Genomic DNA, 17,794 nt, shown 5'->3' with positions numbered 1-17,794 from the left:
GATAAAAAAGAAGGCATCTACATGTATTGGTCTAACTGTATGTTTGCATGTAGAAGAACACAAGTGGGTTCATATCCCTCATTCTAGACAAAATTCAAGTCCAAGTGAATCAAACAGCTCAACCAGGAATGTTATACCTTAAATTTAATAAAAAAGAAAATGGGCAATATCCATGAATGCATTAGCACAGAAGAAAACTTTCTGAACAGAACACCAAATGCTCAGGCACTATAATCAACAATTAACGAATTGGACCTCATGAACATGAAAAGCTTCTTTAAGGAAAAAGATACTATCAATAGGACAAATTGAAGCCTACAGAATAAGAAAATATTTTTTACCAACTTCACAGCTGAGAGAGGGCTGGTATCTAAAATATAAAAGGAACTCAAGAAATTAGACATTATTAAACAAATAACCCAGTAGAAAAATGGTGTACAGAGCTAAACAGAGAAGCACTTAAAAATGTTCAAAATATTCATCAGGGAAATGCAAATAAAAACTTCACTGATATTGCAACATTAACCCTTTAGAGTGCGCTTGTTGGCATCTACAATAGTGTCTGGTTATTTATGGGATGGACCCTCAGGTGGGGCAGTTACTGGATGATCAGTCTCTGCTCTGAACTTTGTCTCTATAACTCCTCCAATATGTATTTCCCACCCTTCTAAGAAGGATTGAAGTATCTCCTGAGAGACTGTGCCAGTGCCTGACTAATACAGAAGTGGATGCTCACAGTTATCCATTGGACAGAGCACAGGCTCCCCAATGAATGAGCTAGAGAAAGTACCCAGGGAGCTGAAGAGGTTTGCAGCCCCATAAGAGAAATAACAATATGAACTAATCAGTACCCCCCAGAGCTCCCAGAGCCTAATCAGTAGCCAAAGAGTGCACATGGTGGGACTCATGGTTTCCAGCTGCGTTTGTAGCAGGGGATGGCCTAGTCCATCATCAATGGGAGGAAAGGCCCTTGGTCCCGTGAAGGTTCTATGCCCCAGTATAGTGGAATGCCAGGGCCAGGAAGCAGGAGTGATAAGTTGGGGAACAGGGGGAGAGTATAGGGGATTTTTGGAGGGGAAACTAGGAAAGGAGATAACATTTGAAATGTAAATAAAGAAAATATCTAATAGAAAAGAAGTTTAAGCAACTAGGGGGGTGGGAAATCTGTAGAATGGTGGTGGAGATGTAAAACAAACAAACAAACAAACAAACAAACTCAAGAGGCAACTCCTGATGAGAACGATGTGGAACCAGGAGAATACTCCCTCATTACTGCTAGGATTGTAAATTTGCACAACAACTTTGGAAATTAATTTGGTGTTTTCTCAGAAAATTATGAATAGGTTTATTTCAAGAATAATCTATACCACTCCTGGGCATATTCTCCAAAGCCCATACCACAAGGACCCTTGCTTAATTATGTTACTCACAGCTTTATTCATAATGGCTGGAAACTGGAAACAACCTAGCTTTCCCTCAACTGAAGAATGGATAATGAAAATGTGGCACATTTATATGATGGAGTATACTCAGCCATTAAAAACAATGACATCATGAAAATTGAAAGCAAATAAATGGAACTGGAAGAGATCTTCACCTACCAACCTTTATATGAGGAAATGGAACTCTCAGCTTTGCCTGCACCATGCCTGCCTGGACAGGGCCATGTGCCTGCTTTGATGATAATAAATGGAGCTTCTGAACCTGTAAGACAGCCCCCAATTAAATGATGCCCTTACAACAGCTGAAAGATCCCAACCAGGTACTTTAGGTCCAGGCACGGTGCAACACACTTTCAATCCTGAGACACAGAGCTATGCAGATCTCTGATTTCAGGGTCAAACTCCAAACAACTCCCAAGACAGCTAAGCTTCAGGGATACAGCAGGAAAACAGAATGCTGATAGTAGAATAAGGGAGACCATGTTCCAGCCCCAGCAAGACCCAGAACTTGGCAGCTTCAGCTATGTGGCTCTCACAATAGAGTCAAGAATAAAAGGAACTACTGGAAAAATTAATGTTGATTAGCTTGAACAAAGAAATGGGCAGCAATTAAGAAGAGACCATCATCACTGAGGTAAAATCAGAGAAGTGTTTTCTGTGAGCACAAAGAAGCTGTGTTCCAGAGTTAGCCAGTGTTATACCTTACTGAAACTGCCATGAACTAGAAGGACTTTTAAAGTTGGACTACATATGCTTTGCATTATGCTATATTTAGGTATGGCCCTCATAGACTCATGTTTGAACAAGCTTATGGGGGCCAGAGAATAGAATGTGATAGTTTGAATATGCTTGGTGGAGGGAGTAGAATTATTTGGAGGTGTGGCCTTGATGGAGTAGGGGTGGCCTTGTGGAGTAAGCATGTCACTGTGAGCATGGGGTTTAAGACTCTCCTCCTAACCACATGGGAGCCAGTCTTCTTCTATCAGTCTTCAGATGAAGATGTAGGACTCTCAACTCTGCCTGAACCATGCCTGCCTGGATGCAGCCATGCTCCTCCCTTGAAGGTGAGGGACTGAACTTCTGAATCTGTAAGGCACTCCCAATTAAATGTTTTCCTTATGAGAGTCACCTTAGTCATGGTGTCTGTTCACAGCAATAAAACCCTACCTTGTATAGATTGGAACTGGAGAAATGAGGTATGGAGAGGACTGAAGGAGACTATTAGAAAAGATAACTAGATTGAATGGGTTACATCTCTAGAATGAACTAGAAACCTATGGCATATTGAGACCCACAGGAATCTGTTAGAGTGATCCAACTAATGCTCCTAGCAATGGAGAATATTGAGCCTGAACCAGCCATGTCCTGTAACCAGGTAAAACTTCCAATGGAGGGACCAAGATACCAACCCAGACCAAAAAACCTTAGAACTACAATACATCCTGCCTTCAAGATGTACAAGGGTAAAGATGTAGCAGAATTTGAGGGAATGGCAAAATCAATGACTGACCCATCTTGAGGCCCATGTCATGAGAAGGAACCAACGGTGGACATGATTACTGATATGCTGCTGTACTTGCAGAAAGGAGCCTAGCATAACTGTCATTTGAGAGGCTTCATGCAGAAACTGATGGAAAGAAATGCAAAGACCCAAAGCCAACCATTAAGCTGAATTTAAGGAAGCCCATGGAAGACATAGAAGAAAGATTGAAGGAGCCAGAGGGTTCAAAGATACAACAAAAATCCTACAGTGTCAACTAACTTGGGCCTATAAGCAATCATAGAGACTGAACTGCCAACCAGAAAGCATGCCTGGGAAGGACCTAGGTCCTAGCTCATATGTAAACATTGTGCAGCTGTGTCTTCAAGAGGGACTCCTAAAATGGAACAGGTCCCATCTTTGATTATACTGACTGTCTTTGGATCCATTTCCTCTAATTGAACTTCCTTGCCTAGACTCAATAGATACTCCTAGTCTTACTGCAACTTGATATTATATTGATATGATATTGGTATGATATTGATAGTTGATAATAATGGGAGAATGGGAGGAGGAAGGGTGTATTGTGGGAGAAAGTAAGGTGAGAAGGAAAGACTGGGAGGAAAAGAGGGAGGGGAAGCTGCAATGAGGATAAAAATTAAATAAATAAATTAATTTTAAAAAGGAAAGCAAAGCAAAGCAAACAAACAAACAAACAAAAAAACTACACAAACAAAAAGAGAGCTCCCTCAGCTGCCACAAACATGATACAATAACATCTGACTTTAAAATAGTTTTGAGAGATAACAGATTTCAGGACAGCAGGCATTTTGCTCTTGTCTATCTCAGTTCCAGACATATGCTCATAAAGACAGACTGTGAGAAGAAAAGTCACACAGTACTACATTGACAACATGGAATGGGGAAGGAATGTTTAAAAGTGTGCCATGAGTGACTTAGTTACTCCCTTGTGCTCCCTCTAAAGCTCCTCGTGCTGCCCTAGTTTAGCATCAGCAGCTATGAGATATGCAAGCCATATATTAGTCTGTGGTGTTTCCTATTCAAATCATAGCATCTTGCCCTTGTTCCCACATCCAGCTACGATAGCCTTCTCATGATCCAAAGCATTAACATCCAAATTATACGTCTCACTTATAGTTTTAGCCAAGAGATTATACAGGGATAAGAACAAATGTCAGAAATCAAAAATTTCCCTCATCTATCTGCTCAGGGGTAAGTCTCATTTCTGAGACTGTTCCACATGGATATTTCCCCTTATTATCTAACCTCTGTTGCAGAGAGCTACACCAAGACCGAAGTTTAATTTAGAGCAAGCAAACCTTGAGTACTGTGTTTAGAAATGTTCATTCCTACAATGAAGTAAAATATGTCTGTGTGCTGGTCCTGTCATTGGACTTCTGCCACTTCTAAGACACAATGAAACAGTAAATATTCTTTAATAAATGGGCAAAAGGAGCAAGAGAAATCAGGGACCACTTCCCTCAAGGAAATCATTCAATGTTCTTCACATCCAGGATTGAAGGCATGGGGTGTTGTGTATCTCAGTGTACTTTGAATGTTCCACCACTGTCTTGCCACTTGAAGCACACATTTTCTCTCTCACACTTGACTCATTGCCTGTGGCTTTCTTCAGTAGATATTCCACATTCATAGCATGTCTAGAACTCTGATTTATCCACCATAGCTTAAGGCTTCTCTCTCACAGCTTTAGGAAACCACCTTCTCAAAGATTTCTTACAGAAATTTTGACCCTGATATACAATGCCTGGTCTAGCAATTCCTTTGAAATTTGGATAGAATCCCCTCTGACATCATAATATTTGGTATGTATAACAAATAATCACACAACTATACCAAAATTTGCCAGTTGATCAAACAATGGCAGTTCCTCTTAGACTGTGATAAGGAAGATTCAAGGACCTGGTCAGTTGAGTGTGGTGGAAACAAATCTGGTAAACACTTTCTGGTGGGAGTAGAATAAGCTTAGGTTCTGTATTCCCAGATGAAGACCTTTCCAGTAAGTCTATTCTTCCATGCCCTCTGCTTGTCTGTCTGATATGGTCAGGTCCCAAGATATCATCTCATGTAAAGTAGTTGGTTGACGTGGGGTAATCTCTTCAAAAAAATTTCTTAGCTCTACCGTTAACAATGATTCTTTATCTCAAGATCCACATTTTCTGAATCTTTTACTACAAGTTCTCACTGTAAATCTATCAAAAAGCAGCCAGCGATACCCATGCCACAGCTTGATTGCTGGGCTGATTCAACATCTTCTCAGCCTGATTAATTTAACCATTATTTTAAAACTCAGCCTTGCTCAACAATTCAAAATATAAACTACAGATAAGTTCTTTGTCACAAAAATGGCATTTGGTCTAATTTCCAAGGAATTCTGGTTCTGAAGATGCATCGGCCCATTCTATATCTTTTATTTTTATTGGTGTATTGCTGGGTTGAGTTCCTGTAAGAAACACCCACTAAACTGGACCCCTGCAAGCTCGAAGAGACTGAGACACCAACCAAAGAGGATACAAAGACTTGTCCAAGGATCCCAGTACATCTGAAGTAGAGGCCTGCTTCATCTGGCTTCACTGAGAGAGGATGTGCCTAATCCTGCAAGGATTTGATGCACCAGGATGTGGGAGATACCTGGGGAGAGGGGATTGCCCTCTCAGGTGAAGGAAAGGGAGAGGGGAGGGGGAGGAGGAGGGGGAGGGGAGGGGGAGAAAAATCTGCTGGGGGAACCATGAAAGGGAACAAAATGGTTGTTTGTCATGTAAATAATTTAAAAAATAAGTAAGTAAATGCAGAAACAATTCTGTACACAGAGAGAGAGAGAGAGAGAGAGAGAGAGAGAGAGAGGGAGAGGGAGGGAGAGGGAGGGAGGGAGGGAGGGAGGAAGGAAAGAAGGAAGGAAGGAAGGAAGGAAGGAAGGAAGGAAGGAAGGAAGGAAGGAAGGAAGGAAGGAAGAAAAATACCCACTAAGTTTTGCTTAAGCACTCTTGGCTCACTCTTCTGTTTGTTCCAGTCGTTCTGAATTCTCTCCTCAAACCAGTTCCAAAGGGCTGAAAGTCATGTTGTTTAGTCACAAGAACAATGCAGTTCACCAGCATCACCTTCCTATGCTAGTGAGACCCTCAGTTACTGTGAAATGTACTTACTATAAGGGACTGGTGGGCATTTCATTTCAGCTCAGGTTCATCCTTTGGTTCTGGATGCATGGTATGGAGAAAGATCATGAAGACAGAGATGTGTAGAGGAGAAGGTTTCCACTCTGCATCACACAGGAAACAGTACAAAGACTACACTAAGGACCAGATACTTCTTTTTAGGATGCCACACTCTTAGGAAACTGCCTGTTAATGTCCATTCTTCATGTATATATGGATTGCAAGGTTTCAGTTGGGTTTGTCAGGCAGACATCCTATTTTTAACTTTAACATGATCCATGGTGTAACAAACTTACTAGATAATTTAATTCCATATTTGAACACGATTACAACAACACAATAATGAATAACACTTTTCAAATTATCCTTTAATAATCACTTTAGGAGTCTTTCAACATCTGAGAGGGAAAAGCACAAGGATTCTGTGAGTTTGAGGCAAGCCTGATCTATACATAATGGTCATGGCCAGCCATAGCTACATAGTGAGCCTATGTCTCAATAAAAAATACATAGATAAATAAAACAAACAAAGAAATATTTGAATAATTCAGGGAAGTGGAAAAATATACCTGTAAGTAGAAAATATAGATTTAAATAGAAAGAAATCTATAATTAAAAGTCATGACAGAGAACTTGATGAAAACCAGATGTTAATATAAAAATTCAAAACACAGAAAGATGAAATATAAAACAGATGAGGTCCAGAGGTTTCTCAAAATTACATAAAAATCAAATTGTCTGTCATGTTATACTAAAGGAAATTATTTAGTATACAATAGGAGAAATATAAAACTTTATGTAGAAAATAAAGAACCAAAAAGTAGATTAGGTCCTGTAATTTGCCTTAGAATCACACCAGTCTTCCACTGAAAAGGCAAGGTAGTGACAACTTCACAGGAAGTAATATACATTAGGTACAAATTGGTGCAGGCAGGATGATGGGAAAGTATAATTTATACAAAATAAATAAATAAAAAACATAACTAGAATTGTTAGTAGAAGAGAAAGTAGTCTAATTGAAAATACTGTGACTGAGTGTGTTGTAAAGTACACGCACACACACACACACACACACACACACACACACACAAACACACACACAAACGCACACACACAAAAGCAAAGCCTGGCATCTTTAGAGAAGCACACAACAAGGGACAAGGGAGAAACAACATCTCAACAGCATATTCATTATTCATCCTGTATTTCTTAGCAGGAAACCTGACAGGATTTAGAAATTTGATCAGTACTGTGCACAGTCAACCACTTGGGAACACACCCAGAGAACTCACATTGACAGTATGTCTGAGTCTTGAATGGTTCCTGGCCTCAGTTTGCATTTCTACCTCCAAGCACTGCTCTAGGGCCAGTAAGCATGCCCCTGATGTTCCATGCAATTCTCATGACTTTGGCCTCCCCAAAGCCTCATCTAGTCCCTTGTCACATTCTCACAGCTCCTCTCAGCACAGTGAAAGTCCTTGCTGACAGGCTTACCTCTTCCCCTCAGGACCCCCCAGAGCTACCAGCCACAAGCTATGACCCTGCTATCCTGCCAAGAGCCACAGACCCCATAGAAATATTTCCAAAGCAGTGCAACTTAGATAAAACTAAGGACAATAGACTAAAACCAAGTCTAACCTGTTCAAAAGGTTCAAAAATTCACAGAATGCATTAATCATTAATAAGCATTTCAATGAATTTTCAGAGGAATGACACCAAGAAACAAGTGATTGAAATAAGAAGGAAAATCAGATTATCAAAATAGAATTCAACAAAATTATGAATATTTTATGACAATAAAATATTCAAAATCAAATGAAGGTAGAGATTTAAAACTGAAAGTAAATAAAAATAAAATCAGTGAAAAGCTCCAGGGATAGAATGAGCAAATTACCGAGAAGAGAGGACTGAAGAAAACTAACACAAGTTAATACTCAATGAAGCTCAGGGAATGGAGGTCTCTTCAGTGAGCCATGCACTGAAACCCAGAGAGCAGTCTTTAATACGCCACTTCACCTTTCAGAAATCGCAGGTATGTAACACCCAGTTTATACAGATGCTGAGTGAACTCAGCTCAGCCAGCAAGGGGACAGGGCTGTTCATCCCCGCTGTGATGGTCTTTGGGGCTCATCCCTCCACACACCTTCCAGTCTTCACTGAGAACTTGGAGCACCAAATCAAAGGAGCTTAGGACTGCAGTGTCTTCCCTCACCACATGGACACACCCCGACTGGTTAACTTTCTTCTTGCGTATTTTCTTTACTGCAATGGGGCTACCTTTTCCCTACCTGCGCTCAAATTATATTGGGAAGCACTTATTGTCATGGGAAGCAATGGGTTTGCTTCGGGACGCATCATGCCTTCATGCCTTGATTCATTCTATATCTAATTTAGGTAACTCTCTAGATTTTTGAATTTCTGAGTTTGTGGAGTAATGAATTTGAGGTTACTGGAATATAATCAATATTTCATATATGAAAATAACACTCAGGGGATCAGCAATGTAATGTTAGGATGCAAATGCATTTTCCTATGCTCAGGTGTTAGAAATTCAGTGTCCAGTTCCCAACTGTTTTGAGAGTTCGGTTCATTAAAATACAGGAAAGCTAATTCAACATGCCTGCAAACCTTTTCACTATCACAGGGAAAGGTGAGTTTTGCAGCCCCATCCTTGTTATGCAGGGTGCTCTCTTCACTTTTTGTATTCTGCTGGAGAACAGCTCTGTTAGATGCAGGCCCGTCTGCTTGAACTTCACTGTTCATAGAATTGTGAGAAATCACCATCATGAAACTTCTCAGTACCCAGTTCAGTTATGTAACAACTCAAAATGATGTAAGAAACATGTGTAATCTAAAACATTACACTTGTGCAAGGAGAAGTTACAACAGACACCTCCAGGGATTCGGAGGAGGGCCAGGAATACTACAGTCAACAATCTAAAATCTCACAAGGATTCGACTTTCAAGTATTTCTGAGATCTAATGATAGCCTGATGATGATCATTAATAATAATATATTATGCATTTGGGGCTGGAGAGATGGCTCAGTGGTTAAGAGCACTGACTGCTCTTCCAAAGGTCCTGAGTTCAATCCCAGCAACCACATGGTGGCTCACAACCATCCTCAATGAGATCTGTTGTCCTCTTCTGGAGTGTCTGAAGACAGCTACTGTGTACTTACATATAATACATAAATAAATCTTTAAAAAATACATATATATATTTGTTACCTCTTTCCAGCCTAGCAAGGCTGGCAGTGACCATCCACCGCTTAAGTGGAGCCACCTGCTGTGCCGCTCCTTTGATGTGCCACTACCTGCCTGAGGCCCAACCTGCCTGAGGCCTAACCAGTTCTCTTCCAAGAACACCTAGGGAGTTCCCACTAGAAGGCTGACCTATCTATTTCAAAGGAACTTTGCATGGCTAGGGATGGCCCTCCCTTCTTCTTTATAAAGCGTGTTTGCTGACATTAAAATTGAACCTTGATCAGAATGACTGTCTTGGTTACATCTCTCTCGCTCCACCTAGCCCCCCTCTTCTCTTCCAGGTTTCCAAGATGCCTTTCCAGACTAGAACCCAGACATGTGAGCCGATGGCCGGACACAACATATATTATTTATGAATTTGAGAATTAGAAGGAGATTTTTAATTTTAATTATTCTATCGAAATTGTAAGTATGTAAGATAATGGTTATGCAGTTACCTTCATTTAACTGTTTCTCTGCATTCAAAACAAAAATACTAAAAAGAAAAGAAAAAAGAAAGGAAGGAAGGATGAAACAACAAATATAAGAAAGGAAGAAAGAAAGAGAGAGAGAGAGAGAGAGAGAGAGAGATTAAACAATGGTTAGATTTTGTCATTTTTACTTTTCTACTTAAAAAAAAATCTTTTTTTGTGTTCTAATGACCAAGTAAATCGTCAGTTATACCAGTTCATATATTATCTTTGCACTTATGAGTTATTTAACTTTAAAATTATTTCTAAAGCTGATATTGATACATAAAGTAATAAATCACTGGATATTTTACGTACAAAATTATGTCTATTGATTTCTTTCCTATTCAATATGTCCCCAAAGACAAATAGAAACATCACACCATATTAAAGACTATTAAGAAAAATGATTCAAAAATATATTTTAAATATTAGTAGTGTTTAAAATCCAGATATAGAACAAGGGTGAGGTTGTTAGTCTCTTTCTTGCATGTAAATCTACTTTCCAAATGTGATAGTGTAACATGTTTCTCTGAGATAAGTACACAATCTAATTTTAAGTGTTCTTTTCCCTAAAATAAATAAGGTCACACTCTGAGACTCTATAGTTCCCTTGACAATAATGCACTTTCAAAAGCTTAAACAGTAATTGCAGTATGAAATATATGCCGTGTTTACAGACATTCACTAAGTGCTTCTTGGCACTAAATACTAACTTCATAACTAGATACATGGTAGTTTTCTAAGTCTTCCCTCTAAGTGACTACCTCTTCAGAAGCAGACTAGTCAGCAATGATCTATCGGTATTAATGACATTTGAATTTTCTGTACATTTCATGTAAGCCAATATGACACGAATCCAGAAACACTTTAGAATGCCAGTCAAGTGGTACCAAATATCTCAAAGAATAAGTGAAAACTCAAATAAGTAGAACAAGTTGTGTTTAGTGACAGATGTCTTCAATCCTAACACTTTAGAGGCTGATGCAGGAGAACCTGTACCTCCTCATGATCCCAGGCTCAAGATAAAGACTTGTCTCTAAAGCACACTAACAAAAACAACAAAAACAACAACAAAATAAAATCCTAAAACTATAAAATGTTTACTACAAGACTATCTTCTTAGTCATTGTCAGAACAGCTAATTAGCTCCGTTAATTACCACATACAACTCCTCTATACAAGTAAGTCTATATTTTCTATACAGAGGCAAACCCAAAACTATAAGGAGCATTTTGCTAGATGGGCTCTGTTTACAATTCTGTCCTCAGATGTAACCCCAATCTGTGAGTATTTGTAGGCCTCCTCTAATCCTGCCTACAACCCCTCTCTCCTCCTCTTAGAATTCTCTAAGAACAGGAACGGTTTTTAATAGAGAAGAGATACGAATGACTTGAATAAATACACTATTTTACGAGCTTAAATAACACAAGCAGTTTCATTTAACATGTCTTCTGTTTATCAGGCTTATTGCATATACAAAAGAGTATCATGGGATTTACAGGTGTGGGTTCAATATGAATATGACAAAAGTTTCATTAGTATCTAAGCGAGGGGGCTTGGTAGTTTTCTTTGATCAAGTATGTCAAGTATAACTTGAGTGTCTGTGAAAATATCTTTAATGTTGGCATAAGGTGTTTTAGAAAATTTATAATATGTAAAAAATATTTGTAACATGTTTTAATTTGTCGAAATTAACCAAGCATGGGTTATTCAGTTAGAGGTCAGAAATCATGGCCACATCTTAAAATAAAAAATAAATTGAAAGCCAGGTGGTGGTGGCGCACACCTTTAATCCCAGCACTTGGGAGGCAGAGGCAGGTGAATTTCTGAGTTCAAGGCCAGCCTGGTCTACAGAGTGAGTTCCAGGACAGCCAGGGCTACACAGAGAAACCCTGTCTCAACCCCCCCCCCGCCCCCCCAAAAAAGATAAATTTCTAAGATAAGACATTTCTAGAGATCTACTTATTTTATATATGTTAGTATACTGTCACTCTCTTTATACACACTAGCAGATGACATTGGATCCCACTAGAGATGGATCTGAGACACTGCGTGGTTGCTGGGAATTGAACTCAGAACCTTTGGAAGAGCACCTAGTGCTCTTTAACTGCTGACTCATCTCTCCATCCCTGAGAAAATATTAATTTTACATTCCTCATTAGGTTTTGTGTAACAGATGTGGGGAATGAATAATTCTTCATTGATTAATCAATTGAGTGACTGAATAAACAAATGGATAGTTGTGATAAATAGCCTTTAAAATATAGATACTCTATGAAGAGTTTAGCAAGAGCCTATGTATCTTGGTTGGATTGAAGTAACCAGGTTCCTTTCAGCTATGTTGAAAAGTAGAGCAGAGAGATCATCTTGAACACAGAACCAACAGGATACTAAGGTCTTGGATGCTGGCTCATCAGCAGGCTAAATGAAAGCTAACATGGAAATATATTTGTAAAATGCAGTGAGTAGAAGCCTTAGTGCCACTTCCACTGCCACACTGAAGCCATAATTCTGCTCTGCTCTTCCCTACTACACTTTGAATGCACACCTTGAGTGAGAGTTGAGTGGTTGTCAAGATCAATGATGCTTTCCCCTATTAAACCATGTGCTTACTTAAAATGATCCTAAGATTTTTACTGTATGGTATAATTTGCTTACTTGCTTATTGTACTTATGGTATAAATTGGTACTTATTTATGAAATATTATAAGAAATTCACACAAGTTCCCACCTGGTCAGATGGATTTTAGATTTGACATACAATTTATTTAAATGTACTGCTCATATTTAAAAGTTAAGCACTGTATGCACATCTTCTCCATACACCATACGATCCCATGTATAACGTGATCATAACATTTTGTCTTCTGCAGTTGTAGATAAGGAAGTATCTTTGGCTCAATGAAAGGTCTAGGGTTCATTTTCTCCTGTTGCTTTTGTGTCACTCATATCTTCAAGCAGGCCATTCCTACATAAGGCTCTATTTCTGTTCTATATTGTTTGTGTTCTTCTCAACCTCTACTCCAGTCTAGGGAAATTCAGAGAGTCACTAAATCTTATTAGTATTTCCCAGGTGTTTATTATATTAAAAATATATATTCTGTGGTTTAAAAGAAAGAGGATAAACATTTAAGTCTTACTAAAAATCCTATACTGAACAAAACTGAAAAATATACATGAAATGGAATATTTTCTAGACAAATACCATGTACCAAAATTAAATTAAGGTCAGGCAAACTATATAAACAGTCCCCAAAACCAATACAGAAATAGAAGCAGAAATTAAAAGTTTCTCAACCAAAAATAGCCCAGGGTGAGATGGTTTTAGTGCAGAATTCTACCAGAATTTCAAAAATGAGCTAATTCCAATACTCTTCAAACTATTCCACAAAATAGAAACAGAAAGAACACTATCTAATTTATTCTGTGAAGCCACAGTTACTCACAGATACCTCAACTATGCAAAGACCCAACAAAGAAAGAGAACTTCAGACTAATTTCTCTTATAAATATCAACACAAAAGCACTCAATAAAATTCTTGAAAACTGAATCCAAGAACACATCAAAATGATCATTCTCCATGATCAAGTAGGCTTCATCCAGGGATGCAAGGATGGTTCAATATATGGAAATACATTAACAAAATCCACTATATAAAGAAACTAAAAAAAAAAAAAAAAGCTACATGATTATCTCATTAGATGCTGAAGAAGCCTTCAAAAAAATATAACACCCCTTCATGTCAAAGTTCAAGAGAGATCAGGAATCCAAGCCATGTACATAAACAAGTTAAAAGCAATATACAGACAACTAACATCCAACATCTATTAAGTGGATAAAAAGCAGAAGCAATCCCACTAAAATCAGAGACAAGACAAGGCTGCCCACTCTCTCCCTATTTATTCAATATAGTACTGGAAGTTTTAGGTAGAGGGATTAGACAGGAGAGAGAGAGAGAGAGAGAGAGAGAGAGAGAGAGAGAGAGAGAGAGAGAGAGAGAGAGAGAGAGAGAGAAAGAGAGAGAGAGAGAGAGAAAGAGAGAGAGGGAATGGATACAAATTGGAAAGGAAGAAGTCAAGTAATCACAGTTTGCAGATGATATGAGAATATATATAAGTGACCCCAAAAATTTAACCAGAGAACTCCTATAGCTGATAAGCAACTTCAGCAAAGTAGGTGGATATTCAATTAACTCAAACAAATCTTTAGACTTCCTTTATACAAGTGATAAAGGGGCCAAGAAAGAAAGGAAACAACATCCATCACAATATAAAATATCATGGTGTAAACTGTAATCAAGCAAGTGAAAGATTTATATGACAAGAACTTCAACTCGCTGCAGAAAGAAATTAAAGAACATCTCAGAAGATGGAATATCTCCCATGATCATTGATTGGTAGACTTAACATAATAAAAATGTCTATATTACCAAAAGCAAACTACAGATTCAATGCAATCCACATCAAAATAGCAACTCAGGTCTACACAGAGATAGAAAGAGCAGTTCTCAAGTTCATCTGGAATATCAAAAACCCAGGGTAGCAAAAAAAAAAAAATCTCAACAATAAAAGAACTTCTGGATGGGTCACTATCCCTGAACTCAAGGTGTACTTCATAGAAATAGTCATGAAAAGCATATGATATTGATGCAGAGACACACAGGTCAAGCAGTGGAAACAAATTGATGACACAGAAAGAAACCCACATACCTATAGACACTTAATATTTGACAAAGAAGCCAAAACCACACAGTGAAAAGATGAAAACATATTATTCAACAATGGTTCTGGTTTAACTGGTGTTCTGCATGTAGAGCAATGCAAATTGATTCAGATTTAGACTCAAGTCTAAGTGGATCAAGGACCCCCACATAAAACCATATATACTGAATCTAATAGATAAGAAAGTGGAAAATAGCCCTGGATGCATTGGCACAGGGAAAATTTTCCTGAACAGATCACCAATGACTCAGGTTCTAAGATCAACAATTGACCAATGGAACCTCAGGAAACTGAAAAGTTTCTGTAAGACAAAGGCCACTGTCAATAACAAAACAGCATTCTACAGATTGGGAAAAGATCTTCACTAACCATACATCCGATAGAGGGATACTATCCAGGATATACAAACAAATCAAGAAATTAGATTCCAGAAAACCAAATAACCCAATTAAAAAATGGGGAATAGAACTAAATGGAGAAATCTAAAATGAGGAATCGCTAATGGTTAACAACAACAACAACAAAAAAATGTTCAACATTCCTAGTCATCAGGGAATGCAAACCAAAATGACCCTGAGAATCCACCTTACACCAGTCAGAATGGCTAAGGTAAAAAACTCAGGTGACAGCAGATACTGGTGAGGATGTGGAGAAAGAAGAACACACTTCCATTGCTTATAGGATAGCAAACTGGTACAAACACTATGGAAATCAATCTAGCGATTCCTCAAAAGAAAAAAAAATGGAAGTAGTTATACCTGAAGACCCAGATATACTACTCTGAGGCATATACCTAAAAGATGCTCCACCATACTACAAGGACACCTGCTCCACTGTGTTCATAGCAGCCTTATTTGTAATAATCAAAAGCTAGAAACCACCAAGGTATTCCTGGAATGAATAATGGATATAGAAATGTGGTTCATTTACAGAATAAAATACTACTCAGCTATTAAAAACTCAGACCTAAAATGGCATACATGGTATATACTCACTGATAAGTAGATATTAGCAAAAAAATTCAAAATACTCATTATACAACTCACAGACAATGTGAAACTTAAAAAGAAGGAAGATCCAAGTGTGGTTACTTCCATCCTACTTAGAAGGTGGAACAAAATAACGCTGGGAGGCAGAGGGAGGTATGGAAGGACCAGGGTGGGAAAGGAGAGGGATAGAGAAAAAGGGGGCAGGATTATGTATGGTAGAGACAGAAGAGAAGCCCTGAGGGCCAGGAGAATGAATAGAAATGTGCAGCACACTGGGGTGTGGGGGAACTCTAGAAAGAGTCAGGCATCAGGGATGAGAGAGACTCCCAGGACCCAATGGGGATGACCTTAGCCAAAATGCCCAACAATAGAGAGATAGTACTTAAAGAGACCATCTCCAGTAAACAGACATGTCCCTCATTTAAGATATGGGAGACCCACACATCTTCAAGTTCTTGACTCAGAACTGTTACTGTCTCAAAGAAATGCAGGGACAAAAGGGGATCAGAAACTGAAGGAAAGGCTATCCAGAGCCTGGCCCAACTTGGGATCCATCCAATGTACAGGCACCAAACCCTAGCACTATTACTGATGCTATGCTATGCTTGCAGACAGGTGCCTAGCATGGCGGTCCTGTGAGGGGCTCTACCAGCAACTGACTGAGACAGATGCAGATACTTACAGCCAACCATTGAACTGAAGTCAGGGAACCTATGGAGGAATTGGAGGACAAACTGAAGGAGATGAATGGGGTTGAAACCCCATAGAAAAAGCTAAGCCCCCAACCAAAGAGTATGCATGGGCTGTTTGGTGGCCCCTGCTACATTTGTAGCAGTGGACTGTCTTGTCCTGCCTCAGTGGGAAAGGATCCACATTATCTTGCACAAGCTTGATGCCATGGAAAGAGGGATACTTGTGGGGTAGGTGGGTTGTTAGGGGAGCACCCTCTGAGAAGTAAAACAGGGGAATGGGGTAAAGAATTCATGATGGGCAGACCAGAAGGGCAGCAACATTTGAAATATAAATAAATAAAATAATAAAATTAAAAAATAGCAGAATTCAGTTTTAACTAATGGCTACTGTCCTGATACTTTATAATAGTTAAAGGAAAGAAAATAATATTTTATTCTATTTATTTGAGAAATAACATTAAACAAAGATGAAATAAGTGTTTCTAGTTTAAGGAGTCTGAAAAAAAAAATGGTCCATAGTGTGTGTATAGATTGCACTGTCACTCCAGGTAGAGCTGTGGTGCCTGAATCTGTTCCATACCTGCAGGCATGGCTGTCAACTCCTATCAGGTTCTATTTCTAAAACACTTATCCAGGAAAGCTCAACTTAGCAGCAAGGAGATTAGTGTCCTGTCAGCTGTATGGTTACAGACAGCTTTGTGTTTTATTCAAGAAATGTAATTATTAGAAAATGTCATGGGTGAATATGTCTTTCTATGGACGTTTGTCTTCATTCTCAGTTGGCATAGCAAGTGGGACACAATCAGTGTCAGCACTGTCTCCCAGGTTTCACAATCCCAGTTATCTTTCTGAGATGATTAATGTACTAATCAGCTCTTTTTCACACACTGATCCCTGGGAGATAACTGGCAGAAAGGATGTGTGGTGTCAGTAGAAGAACTGTTTCTCTTTTATGTGTTGTGCTCAGAACATCCAGTGGCATCATTCTACTTTCCATCAAGACACCTGTCAGGAGACCCCAGGATGAGGCTGCAATCTCTGATGATCCCTTAAAAAACCCAGGTCTTCCACAAGTAAATGACAAAGGTTGTCTTAACGGCCATGTGGGATTTTTCTTGATTCATGTGCTTTTATTTGGAACTTCAGTGTAGAACAATTAGACAGATTTCATCAAACCTAAATTAAATCATCTCCTTCTTTATAAAATAATTGTCCACCTAAATTCTAGGTGCCATTTAACATAATTACAAATTGACTTTGACCTTGTCTGCACTTACCTGTTCCTCTCCATTATTACTTTCTAGACTCTGAACTTATCAAAATTTCTATAATGTTGACAAAGACACCCAAGAATATTCTTTATAGTACTCTAGTAAAACTGAAGAGTTTTCATGAACAATAATTTCAACACAGAAATATGGGACTCAAACACCTGCTTTGAGGACTCAGTATACATATTTCCACCACTCTATGGAGTGCTTACAGTATGCTTTTGGGACTTGACAATGTGGATTGCCACACTGGGCAATGCCATGATTTGTGTTTCAATTTTCCTAGTGT

General features: G+C 38.7%; 1 pseudogene; it reads right to left on the bottom strand.

Moving 5' to 3' along the window:
* Gm29785 overlaps positions 1 to 17,525 on the bottom strand; it is a 40,089-nt pseudogene extending 22,564 nt beyond the window's left edge.
* Between the last annotated feature and the right edge of the window lie 269 nt (positions 17,526 to 17,794).

The sequence above is a fragment of the Mus musculus genome, chromosome 9, assembly GCF_000001635.26.
Source record: "Mus musculus strain C57BL/6J chromosome 9, GRCm38.p6 C57BL/6J".
Taxonomy (NCBI): domain Eukaryota; kingdom Metazoa; phylum Chordata; class Mammalia; order Rodentia; family Muridae; genus Mus; species Mus musculus.
The sequence above is the reverse complement of the archived record's forward strand: the minus strand, read 5'-3'. Positions and strand labels throughout refer to the sequence as shown.